An 18469-nucleotide genomic window follows, 5' to 3' on the forward strand; every position below is an offset into this window, starting at 1 on the left:
CACAGTCCTCAGATCTCAGCCTCCTGAATAGCTGGGATTACAGGTATGGGCACCAGCACCCATCTACCGCTTGTGTGTCTTTAGCCTACACTTTGGGTTCCACCATGGGATATGGCTTCACCACTGGGACTCTGGCAACTAGCCACTGTCCTGAAACACAGGTGTCCATAGTGTATGATTTGAGGGCTCGGAATATAATATAAGGCAATGGGGCATGAGGGTATAAAATAATACTGAGAAAACCAGGCGTGGTGGCTCACACCTATAATCCTAGCTAGTTAGGAGGCTGAGATCTGAGGATTGAGGTTCAATGCCAGCCTGGGCACAAAAGGACCTGAGACTCTTATTTCCAGTTAATCTCTAGAAAATGGGAAATGACTCAAGGGTAGGGTGGTAGCCTTGGGCTGAAGAGCTCAGGGACAGCGCCCAGGCCCAGGGGTAGGGCGGTAGCCTTGATCTGTAGAGCTCAAGGACAGCATCCAGCCAGAGTTCAAGCCCCATGACTCAAATAATAATAATAATAATAATAATAATAATAATAATAATAATAATAAAAATATAGTGGCTCCAATTCTACAAGGTTAAAAATGGAATACCAGGTCATCTAACAAATCCAAGTACATGCAGGAATTTCTGTATATCTTTATCCATACTGAGTAATTCACAATGCTTCAGAGGCATCAGCAACCCAGTGTCCTTCAGGTGACTGGATCAGAACATGCGTGGAATAGTATGCAACCCTCAAAAGGGAAGGGATCAAGACTGCTGCTACAGTAAGAATGACTCCACATCACACTAAGTGGAATAAGTCACACAAGTCAGGTCTAGGAGAACCTAGAACAGTGGCATTTACAGACAGAAGGTGGGAGGTAATTGGGACTCAAGGGAAGACGAGGGTGGGGGTGCTGCTTACTGTGTAGCTATAAAATCTGGACAAATGAAGAGCTCTACCTGCCACACAGTTGCTTTCCCACACAACCTTCCGTTGTCTGAAAGCCTCATTGCATTGTGGGACAGACCTGAAGCTTGCACACGTCGTTTTAACGAAAGAATCCGAATGGGTGTTGTGCTGCACACCTCTAATCCCAGGACCGGGAGGCAGAGGCAGGAGGATCTTGAGTTTGAGGAAGCCAACTTGGGCAATGTAGCAAGGCCTTGTGTCAAAATAAATCAAGAAAAGAAAAGAAAAAAGAGGGGCCGGGAGTTTGGCCTAGTGGTTAAAGTGCTTGTCTAGCATGCACGAAGACCTGAGTTCGATTCCTCCGTACCACATACATAGAAAAAAGCCGAAGTGGTGCTGAGGCTCAAGTGGTAGAGCTCTAGCCTTGAGAAAGTCCAAGGACAGTGCTCAGGCCCTGAGCTCAAGCCCAGGACTGGCAAAAAAAAAAAAAAAGAAAAGGAAAAGAAAAAAGAATCTGGGGGCTGGAGGCTGAACGAGGACAGGAATGCGCCTAACCCACTGAAACCGCGCACTTAACCATACCTAAGAACCAAGCACAGGTGCCTCACGCCCGTCATCCCAGCTACTCAGGAAACTGAGATCCAGGGGATCGTGGGTCAGAGCCAGCCTAGGCAGAAGAGTTGTTTGTTTGTTTTTTTCCCCATCTCAGGAAAAAAAAAAAAAAGCAGCAAAAATCCAGGCTGGAGGCATGGCCCCGGTGGTAGAACATCAGCTGAGAAAGCTGAGCCAGTGGAAGGTCCTGAGTTCAAAACAGTCCAACTAAATTAAAAGCAACTAAATGTTTTTCATTGCAATCAGGAACAAAAAGATGATTATAAATGGACTGGTGTTCATTATTGATGATCATGCCCCCCCCCCCCGATGAAACTCTATCAGAAACAGAAGCTATAGAAAGGACTCTGATTTGGGGGTGAAATGGGGAACGAGTGGGTTGTGGGGTCTTCTGGAGACTGAGTAGCCTCTGCCAGACCAAAGTTTTCTAGCGATCCTGTCTCTGCCGGCCCGGGAGGCTGTGCCCAGCTTTAGCCATGTTGTGTGCAAGGGGGTCCAGCGCCCACTTTTCTGGCTCCCTTCTGAGAGTGATCGATGCTAGCAAATTGGCTAATTGAAGTGATCGCCACTTAACTCCTGACCCATCCTGGGTCCCCTTCCGCTGCGTGTCATTTCACCAGCTCCAAATTGCTATCGAACGACTTCCATCTCCAATTAATCAGCTGTGCTCTGTGAAAGAGAAAAGACTCCGAGAAGTTGTTACAGCAGAAGTGCAGGTGTGTGTGTGTGTGTGTGTGTGTGTGTGTGCTGGGACCGGGGCTTGAACTCAGGACATTTCACTCAGAGCTGGAGCTCTCATTTGACTTTATCCCCCGCCCCCCACGTTCACTTGCTTTTTCTCTCAGAACTGGAACTCCGCCCCTAGAGAGCCACATTTTCCACTTCTTCACTAGTTCACTGGAGATCAGAGTCGCATGGCTTTACCTGCTGGAGATGGCTTTGAACCTCGATCCTCCACATCTCAGGCCCTGCACACCCACTCCAGTAACTACAATTCCGGGCCCGAGACCCAGCACTCAGTTGCATGTGGTCTTTAGGTCAATCTCACACTTGTTGAAGACCCTGAGCTTCCTGGCCTCTTTCCGGTGTCCTCGTGGGCAGTTTGGCTCTCTCCAGTTCTGGGGGACACTCGGTGATGGCTTGGAACACGTTTAGTTCCCTCGCTTACCTGGGGGGGGGGGGTCCTACCACACTAGATTACCTGGTCTGGTCCCCACCTGTCTGCACAGTGGCCGTCAAGTCTCTGGGTTGTTTCCTGGGCTAGCATCTACTTTATTTAATGCAGTAGAGGCATCTGTTTACTTTTTTCAGAAGCATAATATTCCAAGCACAGCATTAAGCTGTAAATTACAGCCAGATTCTCTCCTCCTCTCCAGGAGAGCCTTGTCAACTTCTGGCACCCCTCAAAACCCATCAGGCCCAGCTTTGGGCCCCTTCTCTTCCAAGTCTGCTGGGGGCAGGGGAGACTCACCTCCTGTTTACTCCTGTAGAGGTGAGCATTCACTCTCTTCTGAAGATTCCAGAAAACAACCTTTGGGATTTTGGTTATTCTTCTGAATAGCTAGCATTGCATTCACAAAAATCTTGACAGCGATGTGTGTGTATGTGTGTGTATGTATGTGTGTGTGTGTATGTGTGTGTGTATATGTGTGTAGGTGTGTGTACGTGTGTGTACATGTGTGTGTATGTGTGTGTGCGTGTAGGTGTGTGTACGTGTGTGTACATGTGTGTGTGTGTGTGGAACTGATTTTAGCATGGCAGGGCTAAAGTGGGGTGAAATCAAGAGAAGCATTCCTTTTCTTTCTCTGCAGAAGGGCGATAAAAGATTCTGGTAAACGTGTTCTGTGCAGAGTTTCCCCTCTTGGGGGGAATGTCTGTCACTTACGTAATCTGGGAGTTGGGAGGTGAGCTGTCAGCCTGCACCTCCTTCCTTGAACAGCTTCGCCCCACGAGCAGACAGCTCGGCTCCTCCAAGCCTGGAGTGGAGTGGCTCTGAAATCAATGCTGGCCTTTGACAAGGTTGAGACCCTTCGAGGGGTTTGGGGTTTGGGGTTTTCATTTTGTTTTGTGATTTTTTTTTCCCGCCTAAATCCTCCCTCCCTCCCTGTGTGTAGGGGCTTGTGCAAGAGCGAAGCCCAGCACGAGTGAGCAGCGGAGAGATGGTCCCGCAGGCGCAAGGATTGCACAACCCGCCCCTAGAGATGTATAGACGTTCAAAACAAGTCGAAGGGTCAATTGATTGAACAACGCTCCTGTTGAAATGCCTGAAACTTAAATGGCTCTCTTCCCCCTTCCCTTCCGTTCTTCCTTTTTTTTTCTTCCTTCTTCCCCCTTCCCTCCCTCCTTTCTTCCCTTCCTTCCTTCCATCCTTCCTCCCTCTTTCTCCTCTTCCCTCCATCTCTTCCTCTTTCCCTCTCTCCTTCCTTCCTCCCTCTCTCCCTTCCTTCCTTCTCTTCTTCCTTCCTTCCCCCTCCCTCCCTCTCTCCTTCCTTCTTCCCTTCCTTCCTTCCTTCCTTCCTTCCTTCCTTCCTTCCTTCCTTCCTTCCTTCCTTCCTTCCTTCCTTCCTTCCTTCCTCTTATTCCCCAGGCCATAAATCCTGTCTCCCCCCGCCCCCGCCCCCTGGCAGAAAGACCCAGTGTGAACTTTGTCTCTAAACCTCTCCCCAGCATGGGCCCTTCTGTAAATGCCCTACCAAAGCCTGAAGAGCTGAAAGCCTGCCTTGCTGGCGAGTTTACTGTCATAAATATCTATCTGTCTTTTGCAAGATAAATTATAACTGGAAATAAACTTGCCAGAGGACTGTGGCCATGACAGGAGAGTGAGCCAGTGAGGGTAGGCAGTTAAGAATGTGCCTGGGCACCGAGAGAAGAGGCTGGAAGGAAGGGGGACTATTGTTCATATAACTGGTCCATGAAGACAGCATGGATGTTGGTCAGGGGAGGGGAGACATCTTTTGCCATGAGAGGGAGTGAATGTAAAATGCCCTTTTCTTTGCTGTAATGAGTGCAAAGATTTTTTTCTTTTCACTTTTACCCTCCCATTCCGAGAGTCTTGAGTAAACAAATGACTCTCTTCTGGGGAGGGGAGCAAGGAGGGGAGGAGGGGGAGAAGGAACACACCTCACAGGCAGCAAGGGGACCCCAAAGAAGTGGGCCAAAGAAGAGCTGGGTGCTGGTGGCTCAGGCCTGTAAGTCTAGTTACTCAGGGGGCTGAGATGTGAGGATCATGGTTCAAAGCCAGCCAGAGGAGAAATTTCTGTGAAACTCTTATCCCCAATAAACTACCTGAAAACCAAAAATGGAGCTGTGGTTCAAGTGTTAGAGCACCAACTTTGATTGGAAAAATTCAAGGACAACATCCAGGCCCTGAGTTCAAGTCCCAGCAACCACAGATACAAGCAACACACACACACACACATACACACACACACACACACACACACAGACACCCATGTCCCTAGTTCCAGGACTGGCAGATACAGTGTATTTCTGTCCTGTCATGCCAGAAGCCCAAGACCTAAGAGACACCCCTGGCATCCATATCCCCATGCCAGCACCCCAACTACTCCCATGACTCCTCCACTGACAGCTGCCAGGCCAGGGTTCCTTCCGGAGTCAGGGGGCCTTAGAGCCCCTTGGCCTCACCTGGGCCCCTGTAAAATGGGACTAGCTCAGTGGGAGTCGGCTGATCAGGCCTGCAATCCCGGCTACTCCCAAGGTGAACTTCTGGAGGATTCCAGTCCAGAGGTAACCTGGGGAAGAAAAGTCCTCTGTGAGCAGGCAGCCCAGGAAGAGCATGGGACCCTGAGTTCGAGTCTGGGTAGCAATGCATGTGCCTGCACACACACAGACATGAACAGGATGGCTACAGGCGGGAGGCCTGCATGGTGCTGCATGGAATGAGTGGAGCATGAACCCTCCCAGAACAAAGCAGAGAAGCTCTCCCACCATGCCTTTCCCATGGGCCAAAATTGCTTTTAAAAGAGCAGTAAATATTTGTCTGAGATGAAGCCAGGAAGGCAGGAAGAGGCCTCTACATTTCCCAGAGCCCCCAGGGGCCAGGGCAACTCAGAGCCCAGTGGTCAGGGGTAGGTTGTGTGTCATGGCAGCCATTGGGCACTTACAGGTGTGTGTGGTGTGTGTGTGGGGGGGGAAGCATTCAATCACTGCCCACTACTGCAGAAGCAGCTTGGCTCCATTACGTTTATGAGTTTTAAAAAAGCATGTAAGAGGGCCGGGAGTTTGGTCCAGTGGTAGTGTGCTTGCCTAGCATGCACGAAGACCCGGGTTCGATTCCTCGGTACCACATACTTAGAAAAAAAAAATCCAGAAGTGGTGCTGAGGCTCAAGTGATAGAGCTCTAACCTTGAGAAAGTCCAAGGACAGTGCTCAGGCCCTGAGCTCAAGCCCAGGACTGGCAAAAAAAAAAAAAAAAAAAAGCATGATATTTTATGTGGTTCTTTTTTTATTATCATCATTATTATTATTATTATACTTTTTTATTGTTTTTGTTTTTGTTTTTTATTTTCCACTCCTGGGCTTGGGCTCAGGGCCTGAGCACTGTCCTTGGACTTTCTCAAGGCTGTCTCACAGGTGAGGACTTAGCTGGGCAGCCCCACACCTGACCACCGACCCCAAGGCCACCAAACACATACAAACCTGGTGGCTCAGGCAGCTGGCATTTGCTGTCTTGAAGTTCTGGAGGTCAGGAGATTGGAGCCAGGTCCAGCATTGTGCCCACATATTCCAGCCATGGAGGTGTCACCTCCCTCACCTGTCCGTGTGTCTGTCCCTGTGCCAGACTTCCCCTGAATGGCATCACCCAGAGGAAACGAAGGGGACTGGGTGATTTCAGTAAAGACTCGATCTTCAGGCTGGCTCGGTGGCACACGTCTGTTAGCCCAGTTTTCAGGAGGTGGTGGCAGCGGCTCATGAGCTCAAGGCCAGCCTAGACTAAAAAGAAAGACTTCTGTCTCAAAAGCAAACTAAGCAAAGCAAATAGACAAATGGACCCCCTTTCTAAATGAGGTCTCTTTCCAAGGCTGGGGGCTACAGGCCCTGTGAGGACCCTTTTTCACCGTCACAGAGGCTGAGGGCCAAGCCAGGCCTTCCAGGGCGGTAGACACACGCTGCTCAATGTCTCCATCGCTGTCCAGAACATGGAGACGAGCAGATGCTGGCAGCTCAAGCCCCTAGCTACTAGCACTGAAATCTGAGTTCAAAGCCAGCCCAGGTAGGAAAGTTTGTGAGACTTTTTTTTTTTTGGCCAGTCCTGGGCTTGAACTCAGGGCCTGAGCACTGTCCTTGGGCTTCCTCAAGGCTGGAGCTCTACCACTTGAACCATAGCATCACTTCCGACTTTTTCTAAATATGAAGTACTAAGGAATCAAATATGGGTCTTTGTGCATGCTAGGCAAGCAGTCTACCGCTAGGCCAAACTCCCAGCCCCCGGCTGTGGGACTTCTATCTGCAATGAACCACCCAAAATCCAAAAGTGGACCTGTGGGTCAAAAGTGGTTGATGATGGGCCAGGCGTTTGGCCTAGTGGTACAGTGCTTGCCTAGCATGCACAAAGACCCAGGTTCGATTCCTTGGTACCACATACATAGAAAAAAACTGGAAGTGGTGCTGTGGCTCACGTGGTAGGGTTCTTGAGAAATCCCAAGGACAGTGCTCAGGCCCTGAGTCGAAGCCCCAGCACTGGGGGGGGGGGTGTGAATGGTTGAGGAGCAGTAGCCTTAAGGCAAAGAGTCCATGGACAGTGACCAGGCCCTGAGTTCAAGCCCCACACCCACCACCACCAACAACAAAAAAGTGAGTAGAAAGGCTGTGCTCTGGTCATACACATCTAATGACCTGCTTTCAGCCAAAGCTCTTTTCTTTTTCATGCCAGTACTAAGGCTTGAACTCAGGACCCTCAGTTCCTCTACTACTTGCACCACAGCTCCACTTCTGGTTTTCTGGTAGTTAATTGGAAGTAAGATTCTTACAGCCTTTCCTGCCCAGGCTGGCTTCAAACTGTGATCCCCAGATCTCAATCTCCAGAGTAGTTAGGATGACAGGCATGAGCCACCAGCACCCAGCTTCCTAGGTGATCATTGCATGGCGGTTGTATCACCATCTTTCTTTCCTGCCCAGATAAGGAAACCCAACCCCAGGGCCTTTGCATATGCCATGCTCTCTCTGCCTGGAATGCCCTTTCCAGAACTGCAGGCTCTGCTCTCATGGTTCCTCTTCTTTGAAGTTCCCTTGTGGGGGCTCCCATAATGGTGTGTCTCACACTGCTGAGGACTTCGTACTCCCTGTCCAATCTCCAGGGCTAGTGGGGTGCAAAGGCTGGTGGGGAGCCCCAGACACATCCGGGGAAGGACACAGAATGTGCAGGTTCCCCAGGGAGAGTGTGGGTGGGCTGGGGGGACGGGGCAGGGGGCAGCGAGGTGTTTAATCTGTCAATAAAAGGCGGGGAGGGCCCGTGCTCCCTCTCTGCAGCTCTTCCAGGGAAATACAGCCATTTGCTTTATGAAGAATTTCCATAAACATTTCTGAGGATGTGCGAGGGGCAATGGCTGGGCCTGCATTAAACTAAACAGGCTAGCGTAAACACAGGAACTGCAGAGCCCCAGAGGAGCCGAGCCAGCCTGGGGGAGGCCCTGGCCGAGGCCCCAGGCAGCTGTGGAGTCTGCAGCTCAGCAGCCCCAGTCTGTCTGTCTGTCTGTCTGTCTGTCTGTCTGTCCTTCTTCCCTTCCTCCCTTCCTCCCTCCCTCCCTCCCTCCCTCCCTCCCTTCCTTCCCTCTTTCCTTCCTTCCCTCCTTTCCCTCCCTCCCTCCCTCCCTTCCCTCCCTCCCTCCCTCCCTCCCTTCCTTCTTTGGATATGGAGAGAAAGAGGGCGGGCCTCAGGCAGCAGCTCCTCACCACGTACCTCCTGTGTTGCAATCCTGCACAAGGAGCAGGGATTACAGGCATGCGCCCTAGCTCTCCGCCCGGTGGCATGGGGGCAGGGAATTCTTTCAGGGCTGGAGATGGGGCTCAGGTGGTAGAGCCCAAGCCAACCAACACCAGGCTGCCAATCTAAACCCCAGCACTACACCTAACAACAATGCCCACGATGAATAATTCCATCTTCTCTCTATCCCACACCTCGATCCCATCTGCCCTCATGCAGTCCACTCGCAATATAGTTATTCTGTCTTCAGTGTCCTTAAACACACCTTCTTTTTTTTTATTGTAATTAGTAAAAGGGTTACATGATATTTGCCAGATAGAAGGTGCATTAATTCACGTACATTGATACCCTTTCACATGTCTTGGTACCCATTTCCCTCCCCCCCCACACCCCCTTAAACACACATTCTTCAACTCGGCCTGGGCGCTGCCCCCGAGCTCTTCAGCCCAAGGCTTCCACCCTACCCTTGAGCCAAGCCCCACTTCCCATTTTCTAGAGGTTAATTGGAGATAAGAGTCTCAGGTCCTTTTGTGCCCGGGCTGGCTTTGAACCTTGGTCCCCAGATCTCAGCCTCCAGAGCAGCTGGGACGACAGGGGGGCACTGTGGGCACAGCACAGCAGTGTGCTGTAACATTTGCAGGTCTTCCATCTTGACCATGGCTAGGAAGCTCCTCACTCCATGAACTGCTCAGTGTGGTGACATGTGGTCAAGGCCACACGGGGAATCTTTAGTGACAGCCACCTGAAGACAATCTATATAAGCCAGGCCAAGGGGCTCATCACACCTGTAATCCTAGCTACTCACGAGGCTGAGATTTGAGGATGGTGGTTCAGAGCCAGCCTGGGCACTAAAGACTGTGAGACTCTTTTTTTTTCTTTTTTCTTTTCTTTTTTTTTGGCCAGTCCTGGGCTTGAGCTCAGGGCCTGAGCACTGTCTTTGGACTTTCTCAAGGCTAGAGCTCTACCACTTGAGCCTCAACACCACTTCCGACTTTTTTGTATGTATGTGGTACCAAAGAATCGAACCCAGCTCTTCGCGCATGCTAGGCAAGCACTTTAACCACTAGGCCAAACTCCCGGCCCAAGACTGTGAGACTCTTATCTCTAAGTAATCACTAAAAAAGTGGGAAGTGGGGCTGAGCGTCCAGGGGTAAGGGGGTAGCTTTGAGGAGAAGGGCTCAGGGACAGCGCCCAGGCTCAGAGTTCAAGCCCCACGACCAATAAGGAAAGAAAAGAAAGAAAGAAAGGAAACAGAATGTATAATCCTCTTTAATTTTATATGTTCAAGGTAGTTATAATTCACATGATGGAGAGAAGCAGGTGGAGTGCATGGTGGAAGCTAAGAGAGGCCAGATCATTTGGTATACTCATGATTGCTTGAGCCACTCGGATATATTACCTATTCAAAACCTCACGAAAAGAACCAACAAATAGGGCTCGGAGTGTGGCCTGTGGAAGAGTGCTTGCCTAGCATGCATGAAGACCCAGGTTCGATTCCTTGGTACCACGTACATAGAAAAAAGCTGGAAGTGGTGCTGAGGCTCAAGTGGTAGAGCTCTAGCCTTGAGAAAGTCCAAGGACAGTGCTCAGGCCCTGAGCTCAAGCCCAGGACTGAGAAAAAAGAAAAAGAGAGAAAAAGGGTAGGGAAGGAGGTAGGGAGAAACAAAAGCAATACTTGCTCGGTTAAATGTAATCTTCCAGAGGAAAGTCCCTGCCAGCAGAATTCCAGGTTCCAGTGTTGGAATCTAGCAAACAGTGGAAGTGGCATTAATAACAGAGGCTTGCAAAGGCTCAGAAGTTATCTGAGGAGCACTGAGTAGAGAGGGTGGGAAGGGGACAGATGGAGGGAGGGAGGGAGGGACAGAGGAACAGACAGACCCACCGAGAAGGAAACAACCCCAGCCTTGCAGCCACCTCTCCAGTTAGCCATCGTGAAACTCCCACCAGAGTTTCTTAGCCAGGAAGGCCAGGCCCATTTTAGGAAACGGAGTTTGCCATTTTCCTGCACTTGGAGCTTGGCCTCTGATTTTGTTGTGTAAATGCATGTGAATCCATGTGCACCCCATGTCCTGGGCTTCGCCCACTGCTGCACGTCACGTATCTGTCTGTACTGGACTTGTACATTACCTCACAGTCAAATCCAATGGGCACAGGTGCCCGTGGCTCACCCCTGTAATCCTAGCTACTCAGGAGGCTGAGATCTGAGGACTGGGGTTCAAAGCCGGCCCAGGCATGAAAGTCCCTGTGAGACTCTTATGTCCAATTAACCAACAGAAAACTGGAAGTGGCACTGGGGCTCAAAGTGGTAGAGTGGTAGTCTTGAGCTGAAGAGCTCAGGCACAGGGCCCAGGCCCAGATTTCAAGTACCATAACTGACCAAAAAAAAAGGGGGGGTGGGGGTGGGGGCGGGAGGTGTCATCTGCTTTCCTGCCTGGCCTGGCCTTGAATTATGATCCTCAGATCTCAGCCTCCTGAGTAGCTAGGATTATGGGCTGGTGGCAGCAGGGCCCACTGATGTTCTTACAGAGAAGCATTCCCAAATCCAGTCCTTCAGCCATCTTTAAAAACATCTCAGGTTCAAGCCCAGACCAAACAACACAAAATAACCCCCCCAAAAGAAAAAAGTCCCCAAGGCATTTGAAGTCAGCTCTTGCTGGCAGGGTTTGGTCCCTACCTGCTCCTCATCCTCCTCTGACTCCCCTGATGCTGGGTTTCATTTTGTGCAGGGCAGGGGTGGGCGGGGCCGGCCGGCAGGTGGTCATCAGTCCATCAGTCTTCCAGTATTTCTTAATCTCCCACTGAGCACTGTACCTGGAGTGTGAACAAATGCTGAGTGCGAGGAGGAGGAAGAGGAGGAGGAGGAGGAGGAGGAGGAGGAGGAGGAGGAGGACGGGAGGGGCCTGCAGGGAAGGAGGAAACAGGAAATTCTTTTTTTTTTTTTTTTTTGCCAGTCCTGGGTTTGAACTCAGGGCCTGGGCACTGTCCTTGGGCTTTTTTTCTCAAGGCCAGCACTCTGCCACTTGAGCCACAGCACCACTTACTGCCTTTTCTATGTATGTGGTACTGAGGAATTGAACTAGGTCAAACTCCCGGAACCAAGGGACAAGAAATTCTGTCACCTACCTGGAGATCACAGAGGCCTCTGCAGGCCGGGCTGGCTGGAAACCCAGAGACACAATGGAGAAGCCCCTCTAGGAAAGGGTGGGCGGGGTGTCCCCACTTCCCTCCTTCCACTCCAGACCCGACCCACCCTGTGCAGGAATTTCCAGGGCAATGACCCCACTCCTAACTCGACTGGAGAGAGCGGAGATAGGTGCCATGTTTTTTTTTTCTTTTTTTCTTTTGGTCAGTCATGGGGCTTGAACTCAGAACCCAGGTGTTGTTCCTGAGCTTTTTCAGCTCAAGGCTAGGGCTCTACCACGTTGAGTCACAGCGCCATTTCTACGTTTCCCAGTAGTTAATTGGAGATAAAGAGCCTCACAGACTTTCCTGCCTGGGCTAGGTTTGAACCTCCATCCTCAAATCTCAGCCTCCTGAGTAGCTAGGAGTACAGGTGTGTGCCACTAACACCAGGCTTAAAAAAAAAGGGCACTGGCGGCTCTCATGGATGTCAACCACACATACACTAAATAATCCTGAAATTCCATATCTAGGTGTATACTGATGAGGATTTAAAACATGCATTCAAGGTGGCTGGGAATGCGGCTTCATGGTAGGTACTTGCTTACTGTGCATCGGGCCCTGGATTCAATTCCTCAGCATTACATAGACAAAAATAATGATAAAAGCCAAAGGAAATGGGGCTGGGAGTTTGGCCTAGTGGTAGAGTGCTTGCCTAGCATGCATGAAGACCCGGGTTCGATTCCTTGGTACCACATACATAGAAAAAAGCCGGAAGTGGTGCTGAGGCTCAAGTGGTAGAGCTCTAGCCTTGAGAAAATCCAAGGACAGTGCTCAGGCCCTGAGCTCAAGCCCAGGACTGGCAAAAAAAAAAAAAAAGAGGAATTTTAAAAAATACATTCATAGTAGCACCGTTCACAACAGCAAAAAGCTTCCAGCAGCCCAGCTATTCCTCAGCTCCCGAATGGGTGGACTAAGTTATCACACAGGAAAAGGAACAGTGACGTGCGCTACGGTTCCCATGAGCTTCAAAGCACTGCGAAGGAAGCTGGCACCAGGCCTCGCCTTGTGTGATCCTGGTTCTTAGGACATCTCCAGCAGACAGAAGTGCAGACACACGCATGCACGGGAGTGAGGCTTCCTGTGGAGGCGGTGGGCGGGCATGGTACTGGACAGGGGTACTGTGCTAAGTCCTCCCGAATGGGCAGCTCCAAAATGGTACATTGTGTGCTGCAGGCCTTTTATAGCAGTGTTGCAATTCAGCCCTTGAGCTGAAGGATCGAGAGGCTTGCTGTCCTGTTCTGGAGTTTTCTGGAGATGGCGAGGAGCTGGGAAGGGGTGGCTGGGGTGTGTGATGGAGTAAGTTCCCCTGTGTTTGGTGGGGAGGGAGCCTGCAGAGGTGCCGAATCTGCCTGGGGGGGTTGAACCCAGCCCCCCATCTGGCCATGGTGAGGAGATGGCCCGGTGCCCTGGGAGCCATCTGGATGTCACTGTGAGCTGGGGCATGGGGGGAGGAAGATGGCACACCAAAGAGGTGCTTGCTCACCTGGTACCCTGGAGGCCAGAGTAGAGGAGGATCGTGAGCTCGAGGCCAGGCTAAGCCTATTCAACACACACACACACACACACACACACACACACCACAAAGGGTCCTGGCTCTGTCCCTTTCCTGCCTAAAGTGGTCACAGGTAAAGAGAAGCCATCTGGGGCTAGGAGTGTGGCCTGGTAGTACAGTGCTCTCCCAGCATGCATGAAGCCCTGGGTTCGATTTCTCAGTACCACATCCACAGAAAACGCCAGTAGTGGTGCTATGCTCAAGTGGTAGAGTGCCAGCCTTGAACAAAAATGCCCAGGCTTTGAGTTCAAGCCCCAGAAGTGGCAAAAAAAAAAAAAAATCCATCAAACTAAGCCTTCGCCACCAAACCACACTCAGTGCCACCAACTGTCCACCCCCCCTTCACCTCTTGAGTGACAGACAGGCTATGACCCATGGACAACCACAGGCCACTTCTGGCCCAGCTCAGGCTGCTCTAGGCTCCAGCCTGGGCTGTGACTCCATGTCCCAGGACAGTCTGAAGAAATGGTGACAGAGAGCTCATCTTAACAGCCAGAGAGCTGGAACCATCACAGACTGGTGTAAAAAGGAGCAAAATTATTTCGGATAAAGCCTGAAGGAATTTTATTACCCAGTGAAGTGGTAAATCGGAGTCCCACTAAGTGCAATAAAACAATTGTTTAGTCTACAGTGATTTGTGATTCATGCCCTCAGACCTGAGGATTCTGGGGTTTGATCTTATTGCCATAATAAACTGTCTAGACAGTAATTAACAAACTGCTTTCTCCTCAGATGTTTGCAAGGCCCTACAGCAGCGACCAGCACTTAGAAATACTCCGCTTCTTCCTGGCTCCTATTAATTATGGGCTGGAGTGAGGGGGGAAAGCCTCAGCTCATCTGCCAGGGTCCAGCCCCCACCCCCTTAAACTTGGTAGGAAATTTACATATTCAGATTTTTCTTCCAGCCTGCCTCATTAAAGTCTTCTCAGAGGGAAGTGATTCACATTATCTGGGTTTGTTTTTTGTTTTTTGTTTTTTTCTGCAGGGTTGGGGGTAGAATCCAAGATACCTCCCTCACAGAAGGAAGGAAGGAAGGAAGGAAGGAAGGAAGGAAGGAAGGAAGGAAGGAAGGAAGGAAGGAAAAGTTGTAAGAGAAAATTACTAAAATTGCTTACATATGATAAAGGCATGTTTTTTTGCTATTTTTGTCTGTCATCCCTCTATTCATATAGAAATCTCTCTCTCTCTCTCTCCCTCTCTCTCCCTCCCTCTACCCCCCCCCCATTTCTCTCTCTCTGGGGCTTGAACTCAAGGCCTGGGCTCTGTCCCTGAGCTTCTTTGGCTCCAGGCTAGTACCTTACTACTTGAGCCACAGGGCCACTTCTGGCTTTTTCTGTTTATGTGGTACTGGGGAATCAAACCAGGCTTCATGCACACTAGGCAAGCACTCTACCACTAAGCCAAATTCCCAGCCCTAGTGACTGTTCCTCCTCCTCCTCCTCAGTCATGGGGCTTGAATTCAGGGCCTGAGCACTGTCCTTGGCTTTCTTAAGACTAGTGTTTTACCACTTGAGCCACAGCACCACTTCCAGTTTTTTCTATGTATGTGGTCCCAGAGAATCAAACTCAGGACTTCATGCTTGCTTGGCAAGCACTCCACCCCTAGGCCATGCTCCCAGCCCTGGTTCCTTCTTCTTAGAATACTTATCCATGTATGCATGCAGTTACCATCTGAACATCCATTCATCCATCCACCCATCCACCATCCATTCACCATCAATCCATTCAGTATCCAGCCAGCCAGCTGTCATTTAACCAACTAACATCCACCATCCACCAAACCACCATTCATCCATGGACCATCCATCCCTCCATCCATCCATTTATCCATCCATTGTTCATTTATCCATTTATCCATCCACCACTCATTTATGCCACCTCCATCCATCACCCCTGCACTTCCCGTCCTGTAACCAAGCATCCTTTTCCTGGCATTCTACGGCCCATTATTGAAATCCCAATAACAAGGAATCAAAACCCTTGAATACAAAAGGGATCCCAGTTTAAGTGGAAAGACAATTAGTTCTCTGACTACAGAAAGCCTTTACCATGAAGGGAAGAAGCCGAGAAGCCTCAGAAGGAAGAGGCCATTGCCTGTCTTTCTGCTTGGGAGAAAGATGCTTGGCCCCACATTTTGAAAATAAATATTGTATTTTATTGTCACGGTGATATATAGAGGGGTTACAGTTACATTCACCAAGTAGTGGATACATTATTTCTTGAACATTGATTCCCCCCTTTTTGTTTGTCAGTTGTACTTGAACTTGGGGCCTGGGCACTGTCCCTGAGCTCTTTTGAGCAAGGCCAGTGCTCTACCGTGTGGAGTCATAGCGCACTTCTCATTTGTTTTCTGGTGGTTAACTGGAGATAAGAGTCTCGAGGACTTTCCTCCCCTGTCTGGATTCAGACCATGATCCTCAGATCTCACCTCCCGAGTAGCTAGGATTACCAGTGTGAGCCACAGCACCAGGCTTATATGATTTTTTTGCTCAAGAAGTGTACTCTAAGCTGGGCGGCACCGTGGCTCACTAGCTACTCAGGAGGCTGAGATCTGAGGATTCAGGTTCAAAGCCAGCCCAGGCACTAAAGTCCATGAAACTCTTGTCTCCAATTAACCACCAGAAAACTAAAAGTGGTGCTGTGGCTCAAGGGGTAGGGTAGTAGCCTTGAGCTAAAGAGCTCAGGTGCAGCACCCAGGCCCAGAGTTCAAGTCCCATGACCAAAAAAAAATAAAATAAAATACTATCCTTCGATTTTAGTTTCCTGAGAATCCAGGAAAACAGGCACATGCCCCAACACCTTGCATTTTACATTTTTTTTTTTAAAGAAAAATTTACTACAGCTATTACCTATTACCCACATCCCATGGATTCATGTCCTTCTCTCTCTCCCCTGAAGAAACCTCAAACCTGAAATTAGTTTTTCTTTCTCCTAGAGGTACCAATCATGAATCTTCATGAAGGAAATTGTGCCATTCTATGTCCACAATCACAAGAATAAAACAAGCATTATCATTTCATTATGAGTCTCCTAATCACAAAAAAAAAAAATTGATGATGGGCTGGGAGTTTGGCCTAGTGGTAGAGTGCTTGCCTAGCATCCATGAAGACCCGGGTTCAATTCCTTGGTACCACATACTTGGAAAAAGCCAGAAGTGGTGCTGAGGCTCAAGTGGTAGAGCTCTAACCTTGAGAAAAATCCAAGGACAGTGCTCAGGCCCTGAGCTCAAGCCCAGGACTGGAAAAAAAAAAAAGAAAAAGAAAGTGTAATACCATGATTTCAAACCCCCGATACAACCAGAAAGAAAGACGGAAATGAAGGAGGGCAAGAAGGAAGGAGGAAGGAAAGAGAAAGGGAGGGGGAAGGGAGGGAAGGAAGGAGGGAGGGCAAGAGGGAGGAAGGGAGAGAGAAAAAAAGAGAGAAAGATGATTCTTGGAACTCCACGTATTTGGAAAATTGAATATACATTTCTAGTCAGGCACAAGTGGCCTCGTGCCTGTAATTCCAGTTACTCAGGGGTCTGATACTCTGAGGATCATGGTTCAGAGCCAATCCATCTCCAATTCAACAGCAAAAAGCTGAGCTATAGGCATGGTTCAAGTAGCATAGCACACACCACGAGCTAGGCAAGAATGTGATATCCTGAGTTTCAAACCTCGGTACCAGCACACACACACACAATCCTAAACCCTGACTTCCACTGTGGGTTAATGAGAGGGGGCGAGGGAGGGCGAGTCCTGTGGCTCAGGTCTGTAATCTTAGGGGAGGCTCATCTCCAGGCAACTGCCACAAACGCAGAAGTACAGCTGTGGCTCAAGGGGTAGAGGACTACTGTCAGCAAAAGAACCTGAGGGACAGCAGCGCCCAGGCCCTGAGCTCCAGCCTGTGACCAGCACAAAGAAAAAGGCAAGTAAGGGCACATAGCCCCAAGGTGAAACCCCAGTACTGGTACATGTACACACACACACACACACACACACACACACACACACACACACACACACACTCTCCCAGCACAGGGGACAGAAAACAAAGCATGAACGGAGCCCCTGGTGATGATCTTGCTATCTGTCTCTGTTGACTACTTTCAGCTGGTCCATCCAGTATAGCTGCCATTACTTACTTCCATTTAAATGAGGGACTATTAACCATCCCGTTTCTGGATGGGCTCTCCCGCGTCAGGCGTCCCATGCCTATCAGTGTGTTGGGGCCCCAAGGTGCACACTTGTGTGACTCAATAGGAGATTTAGTGTTTCCACCCCGGCCCCTCCTCGAGCGCGTTTCTCCTCTGGACAGCTTCCCTCGTGGCCTGTAACTTCTCGTGGTTTACCTGCCTCTAGAAAATGTTGGCATGGCCACGTCAGGGAGCCTGTGATGCCACTCAGGAGGCTGAGATCCAAGGAGCGCACTTCAAAGCCAGCCATGGCAGAAAAGTCTGTTGAGACTCTTCTCTCCAAGGAACCACCAAAAAGCCAGGGTGGAGCTATGGCTCAAGTGGTAGAGCACCAGCTCCGACTCAAAGCTCAGGGACAGGGCCTGGGCCCGAACCCCAGGACTGCGCCCCCAAAGTAAACGAATAAAAGGGAAGCAAGCAAGCAGGCCCCAGCGCGCACCGGGACCGCCACCCCTACAGGCTCCCACGTTGGGGCGGGCCTGCCTTTGTGTGCCCGCCCGCCAGGGGTTATTTATGGTGGATGGCCAGGGTGGGAGATGAAAGGAGCGCAGACCTCAGAAGAGCAGCTTCGAGCTTCGCCTCGGAGGCGCAGCGATTTAACGCTTTCGCCAGTGTCATAAACGCGCCCCTTGCAGAGCCAGCAGCCAGGGCCAAGGCCTTCTGCAGGTCCCGGCCGGGATCCAACCCGAAAACCACGCCAGCGACATCCCTGCGGCTGCCACGCGCGCCCACGGGCCCAGGACGGAGGCCGGACCCGGCACGCGCACATGGGCGCCATTCCCTCGTCCTCGGAGACCAGCAGGGTCTGGTGAGAGGCCGGGCCAGCAGAGCCCCGCTGGTTTTGTGTTGGATTTCGTACTGAGTACAGGGGCTCTGACAGTCAGCTCTAGAGTTTTCCTTCGTACCCGCTGAAGAACAAAGGAGCTGGCACTTATCTACCCACCCCAGTGGATGCCAGGGGAGGCAGGCGCAGAGAGCTGCAGGAATCCTGGTCACTCACGCGGGAGGCAGAGAGGGAAGGATGGCAGGTGGAAGCCAGCCTGATCCGGAGAGCCCACCAGATGCATCTTCAATTAAGCACCCCCAAAGCCCAAAGTGCAACTG

This window comes from Megascapheus bottae, chromosome 18 (genome assembly GCF_031878675.1).
Source record: "Megascapheus bottae isolate mThoBot1 chromosome 18, mThoBot2.hap1, whole genome shotgun sequence".
NCBI lineage: Eukaryota > Metazoa > Chordata > Mammalia > Rodentia > Geomyidae > Megascapheus > Megascapheus bottae.